At 47.8% G+C, this 9,141-nt stretch overlaps 1 protein-coding gene and 1 long non-coding RNA gene across 5 annotated transcripts in view; both read left to right on the plus strand.

The window, feature by feature from the left end:
• FRMD5 (FERM domain containing 5) overlaps nucleotides 1–9,141 on the plus strand; it is a 252,495-nt gene that overhangs the window by 40,207 nt on the left and 203,147 nt on the right. The window lies entirely within an intron of this gene.
• Nucleotides 5,515–9,141, plus strand: part of LOC109309240 — a 13,907-nt gene continuing 10,280 nt past the window's right edge. The window contains exons 1-2 of the long non-coding RNA XR_002100852.1: nucleotides 5,515–5,682; nucleotides 7,988–7,990. This is a non-coding gene — a long non-coding RNA (uncharacterized LOC109309240). The remainder of the gene's footprint in view (nucleotides 5,683–7,987; nucleotides 7,991–9,141) is intronic.

Genomic DNA, 9,141 nt, shown 5'->3' on the forward strand with positions numbered 1-9,141 from the left:
GGGTGAGAGACAGTGTCGAAGGCCTTCCGAAAGTCCAGGAAGACGATGCCCACTGCTACCTCTGCGTCCAAGGATTTGGTGACCTGGTCGTAGAGGCCGCCAGGTTGGTCTGACAGGACCTGCCACTGATGAACCCGTGTTGGTTGCCCCTAAGCATAATCCTCCCTGCTTACCCCTCACAGACATGCCCCAGGATAACTCTCAAAAAGCTTATCCAGGACCGAGGTAAGACTAACTGGTCTATAGTTCCTGGGTCCTCCTTCCTCCCCTTTTTAAAGAGGGGAACCACGTTGGCCCTCTTCCAGTCCTCTGGCACCACACCAGAGCACCACGAGTGCTCGTAAAGCCGTGCCAGGGGTCCTGCAATGACCTCAGCCAATTCCCTCAGTATTCTAGGGCGGAGATCGTCCAGACCAGCTGATTTGAATACATCCAGTCCTTCCAGAAGTTCCCTAACTAGATCCTCACTAACCGTTGGCCTAGGTGCGCCTCCCCTGGGGCCTGAGGGAGGCCCAGCCGTGGGGTTACTGTTCCGGTCCCTGCTCAGAAAATGGAGGCAAAGAAATCATTAAACATGTTGGCTTTGTCATCTGGTGTGATGACCAAATTTCCTAGCGTGTCCTGCAGGGGCCCCACATTACCCGGAACCTTCTTTTTGCCCCCTGTGTACTTAAAAAAGGACTTCTTGTTGTCCTTGATCCGGGAAGCTAGTCCCAGTCCCATCTCCGCCTTGGCCTTCCTGACTGCCCCCCTACATCCCCAAGCAACTGCAGTATAGTCCTCCCTGGTGATGGCCCCTCCCTTCCATTGGGTGTACGCCTCCCTTTTTGCCAGGAGACACTCCCAGATGCTTTTGGTGAGCCATGGGGGCTTATGTGCTTTCTTGCTTCCTTTGATCCTTGTTGGGATTACCTCCCTTTGGGCTTGGAGGATCGTCTCCTTAAGAAGCGACCACTCTCCTTGGACACCCGGCTCCCCTCCCTTCCCCTCCAGGACCTCAGTGCCTCCCCGACTATTCTCTTTAGCTCATCGAAGTCTGCCCTCCTCAAGTCCAGGGTTGCTGCCTTGCTGCCAGACTTTGCCACCTTGCGCTGGATGGTGAATTCCAGCAGGCAATGATCGCTGTCGCCCCGGTGGTAGAGCACCCACAGCCCCCTCACCAGGTTGTCACCTATGGCCAGCACCAGATCCAACAAGGCGTCTCCCCTGGAGGAGCTGTGCACCTCCTGGGTTAGATGGAGGTCCTGCATTCTGGCTAGGAACTTACGTGTCATTGAACACAAAGTTAACAGGCAGCACACAGAAGCCTTGTATACCCCCCTGCTCACTCTGTGAGCGATGCTAGAAATCCTTGGTTAGAAGAGTTGGACCTCTTTTGGGTCTGGGTCTGTAGGACCTGATCTCAGCATGCTTCAATGGCATGGTGCTACAAAGTTTCCAGGTTTACTAAAAGCAATCATGGTGAGCCACATCAGGAATGTGCTTTGGAAAATGACCTGAAGACAGACGACGTCTGAAGGGAGCACACATTTTCCTTTGGTAGTGAGAGCGGAGGAAGGTGAAGGAACAATGTAGCAGGTGAGCCTGTGACCTGCAACGAATGCTGCTATCAGGTGTTGCTGGGGGAGGCTACTACAATTCTTCTTCCTTTTAGACCCTGAAGAAGCCCTTCTGACTGTGAACTGGGACCATCTTTTTCTTTCCAGGGTCTCTTGCTCATGCAGAAAATTTAAACAGCACCATGTACATGAATAGGCAAGAGTCCCTTTCAGTCCCCCCATGATTAATTCATCTGCCTTTCAAGGGATTTCCAAAAAAAAAAAAAAAGAATCTTATAACTGCAACGTGATAGACGTTCTACTCCAGGAGGGTATAGGCCCCTGCCCCCCAGGTGTTTATTTGTATTTATTTTATTTTTATGGTGCCAATGGCATACTCTCTCTTATTTCTGTTTTCAGAGCTGGCTATTTAATATTAATTGATAGTGATTTAATAAATCTTTCAGTTTTTTAATGATTGCTGCTTGCCCAATAATTTATTGTAAATGACTGATCCAGTGCTCTCTGCTTGGGTGTTGAGTTTGAGGACATCAGAGGTACGACTTCAGCTCACTGGCTTCAGACTACCTAGCCTGGGTACCACAGTGTAGCAGAGGCAGCATGGCCAGATACCTGAGCATCTCCTTGGGGTCTTGGGTGGTTTTTGAAGCCTGTGCTGAGCTCCTTGCTGCCTCTGCAACATGGTTTTCTAGCTAGTTGAAAGTAAGCTTGGGCTCATGTACGTGAGCTGCAGCTGGGCCTTTTAGCAAATGTGGGGGAGAGGAAGTGAACACCCACCCCTCCCTTTTCCTCTTGGTTTCTATTTTGCACCCTCTGTCTCCCAGAAAGGGCATTTCTGACTCTGTTGCCATCCAGCCCCTCTTCCCTCAGGGTTTCTTACCCCTTGAACCAGCTGCTGTTCATAGTTTTGCTGCCTTGTGCACTGGAGGGGCATGGTTTGTTCCCCCGTGACTCAGCTCAGCCCAGTGCTTCTCTGATTCAGAAGGGTGACTGGGGACCATGATGGGAGGGGATGATTTGGCTTGCATTTCCCTAGGTAACTGATGGGCGCCCACCCATTTTGCACATCCACACTAAGGAGTGCATTACACAAAGCAAGCGTGAGGCATGGCATCACCAGGTCCAGTCAACCGCCCATGCAAAAGCAGGCGGCACATTTATGCTGTGTGAAAAACTGACCCGTGACAACAAGGCATCAGGCTTCTGGTGCAGTGGCATGGATGTGGGTAAGGAATTGGTTCCTTCGGGTGGCTGTGGTTTCTGGCTGACGCCTCGTCTTCCAACCGCTTGTCTTGCACCGAACCAGCCGATGTAGCAAAGCTACCCATGGCCGTGCCGCCCGGGTACCACCAGGCTCTTCACCACAGGGTGGAAATGAAGCAGGCTGTGTGACAGGAGATGTGGCATGTTGCACCATGGGGCACCTTGTCAAACAAAGACATCTCAATAGGATGGCCAACTGCTTCCGCGAGCGTTTAGACGTGAGAAGTGCTGAGCCCTGCTCTCATTGACATCAGTGGGAATTTTGCCATTCACATCAGTGCAATCCCCATTTGTCCCCGTCATGCTTTTTAAGTCCGCGTGGCAAGCTGGGTCAGACTGCAAGATTCGGGCAGCCTGTGTAGGGCCTTTAGGAGAAAGCCGTGCTCCTCGTGCAGGGCAGAAAGGAGAATCCAGGATCATCTAGCCCTGAATTTCAGCTGTCTCTAAGTAACACTTGAGTATAACTTTGCTAGAGGGGTTTGAATGGAGCAATATTAATTGCTTGTAGACCTCTGAAAGTGCAGTTGCTCCTGCTGCGGTGACGTGTCAGTGTGACGAGGGCTTGCAGCCAGCAGCGGTAGTCTCAGCTCTGTTTATAGAGGTGCATTTTGTGCAGGACTCGTCAGGAAGCTGTGGCCCTTTTAACATCCATTTTAATATCATCTGCTCAGCAGAGGATCCTCAAGAAGGTGAAGGGAGTCATTTTAAGAACATCTGAACTAGATACACTCTAGGTATGTTGACTGTGTGAAGCTGGCCCCGAACTGCAGCACCCTGGTTGTGAGGCACGTTGTACAGAAGTGTCATCTGTGATGCCTTCCCGGCGGCCACTAGTTTTAAATAAGCTGGGTTTCTTTTGTCATACAAGCAGATATAATTGCGTGACTTTAGCTTGCTGCTGCAGTTTTCTCAGCACATAAATAGGCTGAAATTCATCCCGGGCTCTGCCTCTTGCTTCAAACAGCTGATATTTGTTTGGATAAAAGCATTCTTCCCTTTATTGATCTGTGTTATAAGAGCTTACGGAAAGTTGTTATCGGCTTGTTTCTACACGGTAATGGCAGGCTGTCAGTTGTCTTTGGAGTCTCGTCCTTCTTTCCCGGGTAGAGAGTTTCCCGTCGGGAGAAGCTGGATAATGGGGTAGACACGTGGCCTGGATCCTTCTCTCATTGCTCCAGTTAAAGTCCTTTCACCTCTGTGGAGTCATTCCTGGCTTTCGTATATGTAAGAGAGTGCGCATCTGTGCCGACACAGAAAAGAGGGATTTCCAGCCCCATGAAGTCAGTGTTAGATCTCCCCTCAGCTTCGCCCTAAGTATTTAAACCTCAGTCCTTCCCCTCCCCTCCATTGTAGTGCATGTTGCATCCCAGCGTCTGAGTGGAAGAAGGCTCCTGCTATTCATCAGCAGGAATCAGCCTGTTGTCCCAAAAACTCTCTCTGTCTGCTGACTTATTCAGCCACGCGTAATAGCAGTAAGTTCATTTTCTGCCTTTCCACGTCCAGAAATGTTCTCGTTTTGCAGAACTGGAGCTGCCAGAAAGAATCGATGCCCCTGAAGCTGATATTGGAGTTTCCAAAACAAATGGGTGAGCATTGCAGTTGGGTGAATATTACTAATAGTTTAAATTTCCCTGGTGGAGTCACCTCCAGCAGCGCAGACGTGGGCCTGAGAGCTTGTCCAGGCCAGTCTGCGGCAGCTGAGCAGGTCACTTGCTCCCTTCGTGACTCCGTTCCTACTTGGTAAAATGAAAAATGACACTTTCTGGGCTTTCAGAGAGGTTGGCAGGGTAAATTATTTAATGCTTGTGAGATGCTTCCAGATCACACAGGTGGAGACCTCGCAGTTCTAGTTAAGATAACATCGAGGGTGAGCGCGTGCATTTTTTCATAGACTTTCTTTGCGACTTTATGTAGGTTGCTTAGCCCATGTGCATCACTTCCTTACCTGTACAAAGAGGAATAAGAAATGCTAAAATTACCTGTACAACGAGGAGTAAGAACACCATTATGTCTTACTTATTTAGACTACGCAGTGCTTTGAGATCTGTAGGGCAAGGTAGCACAAAAGGCAAAGTGTTGTTAAGGACATAAGAGATGCCAGACTGGGTCAGACCGCAAGTCCACCTAGACCAGGCTTCTGTATGTCACAATGACAGTGTGGATGCTACAGGAAAAGTATTTATAAAGGGCCTGTCCAGACTGATTTGTCCTCTGCCCTCTTCCCACAATGCTTTCTTCCTTCATTTAGAGCAGTGGTCTCCAAAGTGGGGTGCGCACAAGACAATCCATTGGGGTGCGGGAAGAAAATATTAGAACTTCTATTTATATTTATATAAATATACATATATTGGGGGCGTGTGCTCAAAAATTTTTTACTGATAGGGGTGTGTGATCAAAAAGTTTGGAGACCACTGATTTAGAGCATAGTTTCTCAACCTGTGGTACGTGTACCCCTGGGGGTACGCGAGACACAGGCAGGGGGTATGCGGGTACCCCAACACTCCCTCTCACCCTCTGTCCTCTCAAAACTATGGCAAAAAAATTGATGCAATTAAAAAAAAAAAAAATTCCCCAGTAATAATTTGGTGTTCAGCTCTCCTAGGTTTGGCCAACATCACCTCTAGCCCAGGTACATACTTGAGTTGTGCACCCCGGTAGAAAAGGTGGCAACCCTATCCACACCAGATCAGACATCTGTCATATCACAGCCTTACATACACAGCTGTTCTCCCAACATATGGCACACATTAGTCTGTAAATATAAAATTCCCTGGAAAATTGAATGTTGGGGTACTTACTAAAATTTTCAGAAGTTAGGGGGTACTTGCTACTTAAAAGGTTCAGCAACACTGATTTAGAGGTTGAAAGCCTTCCAGTTTGGAGATTGCAACCCTACTACTGTGTTTTAATGGCCACTGCTGGGCTTATCCTGCATGCATTTGTCTAGTCCTCTCTTGAAACTTGTTAAATTGCCAGCCTCCACAACATCTTCCAGCAGTTGCACAAGTTAATTACATGCGCCATGAAAAAGAACATCTTCTTATTAGGTTTCAGCCTGCTTCCTAGTGATTTCCTTCTATGTCCCCTAATCCAGGCATCAAAAGCCATGGTAAAGAGCAAATCCCTGTTCCCTTTTTCCATGCCAGTCTCAGTCATCTTTTCTCCAAGCTGAAAAGTCCCAAATCAGACTTTCCTTGTACAGAAACCTCCCAGTGCCCCTGATTGTCCTTTTTGCCCCTTCTCTCTGCCTTTTGGCACTTCACGTCATCCTTTCTGAGGTGCAGAGACCAGAACTGCACCCAGAAGTTAAGGCATGATACAATGGCATGATGGCAGTTTCTGGTTTTATTTTCAGTTCCCTTAATAATTCCTAACAATCTGCTTACCTCTTGGACTGCTACCAAACCCCAGGCTAAAGTTTTTGGAGAACTCGCAATAACTTCAAGACCTCTTTTTTGGGTAGTAACAGTTGTTGTAGAGACCATCACCACGCGTGTGCCTCTTGGGTTCTTCTTTCCCTTGTGCATCACCTTTGCTTGTATTAATATTGTTATTTTATTTGTGCTATATGAATGATGGTGATTCCTGTTGCTTGTTCCTGATGCTAAATTAGGGCATTGCAGCCTGTGAGAATGGTGTCTGGGTGTATTTTAAATATCCTTTTTGCAAGCTCTTATGAAATCACTTTCCTTGAAGAGAGAAACTCTCAAATGATATGTGGAAACACAGTCCGATGAAAGTAACTAGAACAGAACATTTTTTGTATGACTCTTGAATAGCAGAGTGTGTCTGTACACACCTTGGCAGATAAATATCAGCTAAACAGACCCCGTAGCCCTGGCTGTACTTGTGGTCTGGGCATATTGCTTTCCACCTCAAGCTGGGTAGCTCTCTGGAAGGTGTTGCTGTGTTAAAGTTATTGAGAACCATTTGCCAAAAATTTTTATTTTGTGTCCATCTACCATGGGCTGGAGAACCAGTGAAATCTCCCATTCATCTCATGCTCTCCCAGTTGATTCTCCTAACGTATCGAGCAATAATGCTGGTTACTACGCATTCGTTTAACACTTGATTGTACAAATACTAAATGCATCTTACCACGCGTTAATGAATGGGTAGATGTTCCCATTAATCATTATTTTAATGAAGAATCAGTTGGGCACATTTATAAAGACATGTTCAAGGTCATTAAATACAAAAATACTGGGGGCGGGGGACTTTGACGAGTAGGGAATTTCAAACACCATTGGCTGAGCCATAGTTTTCCATCCGGGAAACTGTAAAGAAACTGCTGTACTTGCCTTGTTTCCGACTGCATCTCCTTTGCCTAAAGCCTTTCTGACGTGATACTGCAAGCTCCTGCGGGCTGAGCAGAGCTGAGTGTGGTCTGTAACCGGACAGGATTCAACCCTTGCTCGGGAAAGGGATATGATCTACTTTCTGACTCCGTGCTGAAACAATGCTCCAGAACCATATGTGGACTCTTTAATTATCTCCCCGAAATCCCTGGTTTCTCTAGCTTCTGGCTTCTGGCCATCCAACTTTCCATAGGATGTCCAGAAGTGGAAAGACAGCAGTATCTGATACCACAGGTTGGGTTTGCAGGAGAGTATTCACCAGAGCATCCCAGAGAAAGGGAGAAGATGGAGCAACATCCTCCGGACACATTCTCCTCACCCCGGTAGCTTTTGCAAGAATCTGCTAGATCTCAGCAACCTTTGCTTTGGATTTAATTTGCATGTTCCCTCTGTTTCTAATAAATCTTGTTTATTCCATCCAGGTGGTTTTAGATTGTGGTTCAGGAAGTTCACCCCAAGGTAAAATAACATTTTTGACCTCTTAGGAGAGGGAGCATAGGAGGGAGGGCAGGTGGGAAAGGCTTCTGGCATTCCTCATATAGGAAAGGCATCTGGAACCCAGTACAATGGCCAAGAAGGCATAGACTTGGAAGGCCTACCCCCTTGAGTTGATGTTGATGACCAGCGAGCAGGGTTTAGAAATCAGGTGTGAGATTTATAATTCATAGACGTTATGGCTGGAAGGGACCTCAAAGATTATCAAGCCCCAGGGGCAGGAAGTCAGCCGGGGACATAGGATCCCAACAAGATAAACTTCCAAACATTTCTTGAATGAGTCCAGAGTAGGTGCCTGCACCACTTCTGGAGGGAGTCTGTTCCAGGTCTTGGGGGCTCGGACCATAAAGAATTTTTTCTCATGTCCAGCCTAAAATGGTCTTGTAGGAGTTTATGGCCATTGGTCCTTGCTTTTCCTTGGGGCGCTCTGGTGAACAGAAGTTCCCCCAGATGCTGATGTACACCCCTTATGTACTTATAGGCAGCCACCAGGTCACCCCTGAGCCTGCGCTTTTCCAGGCTGAAGAGTCCCGTGGCTCTCAGCCTCTCTTTATAAGGCCTGTTCTTTTGCCCTCTGATCATGTGTGTGTCTCTCCTCTGGACTCTCTCAAGTTTTTTCACATCCTTCTTGAATTACGGAGCCCAAAATTGAATTCAGTACTTCAGTTACGGCCTCACCAAGGCCGAGTACAGCGGGAGGATGACATCCCGGGATTTGCTTGAGAAGCATCTATGTATGCAAGCCAGAGTTTGGTTTGCTTTGCCAGCTGCGACATCACATTGGTGGCTCATGATCATCTTGTGGTCAGTCATGACCCCCAAGTCTCTTTCGGCCATGGTGCTAGCAAGCGTAGCACTGCCGAGCCTATAAGTATGCTGCAGGTTTTCCCCCCCAAGGTGTAATACCTTACATTTACTGGTATTGAACATCATCGGATCATAAACTTAATAAGTTTATCCAGGTCAGCAGGGATCACCAGCCTGTCCTCCGGTGTGGACGCTATGCTCCAAAGTTTAGTGTCATCGGCCAATGTAGCCAGTGCACTTCTGGCACCAATGTCCACATCGCTGATAAAGATATTCATAGAATCATAAAATCACAGAAGTCAGGTCAAAGGGACCTTGTAGATCTTCAAGCCCGACCCCCCGCCTGGGCGGGAGAAAAGACTGGACTCAAAGGAGTCCAGCCAGGTAGGCATCAGTCCTCTTCTTAAAGATCCCCAGGGTAGGAGCCAGCACCACTTCCCCTGGAGGTTGGTTACAGCTTCTAGCTGCCCTGGCTGTGAAGTAGTTCTTACAGATGTCTAATCTAAACCTCCTCTCCAACAACTTGTAGCCGTTATTCCTTGTTATGCGGGGGGGCACTAGGGGAAACAAGGTCTCTCCCAAACTTGTCGGTCAGGCCCTTAGGGACCATGACCCCAGGGAGATGGGAGTTCAAGAAGAGTGGTTGCTTCTCAAGGAAG

Source organism: Crocodylus porosus, unplaced genomic scaffold, assembly GCF_001723895.1.
Source record: "Crocodylus porosus isolate Cpor-Errol unplaced genomic scaffold, CroPor_comp1, whole genome shotgun sequence".
Taxonomy (NCBI): Eukaryota; Metazoa; Chordata; order Crocodylia; family Crocodylidae; genus Crocodylus; species Crocodylus porosus.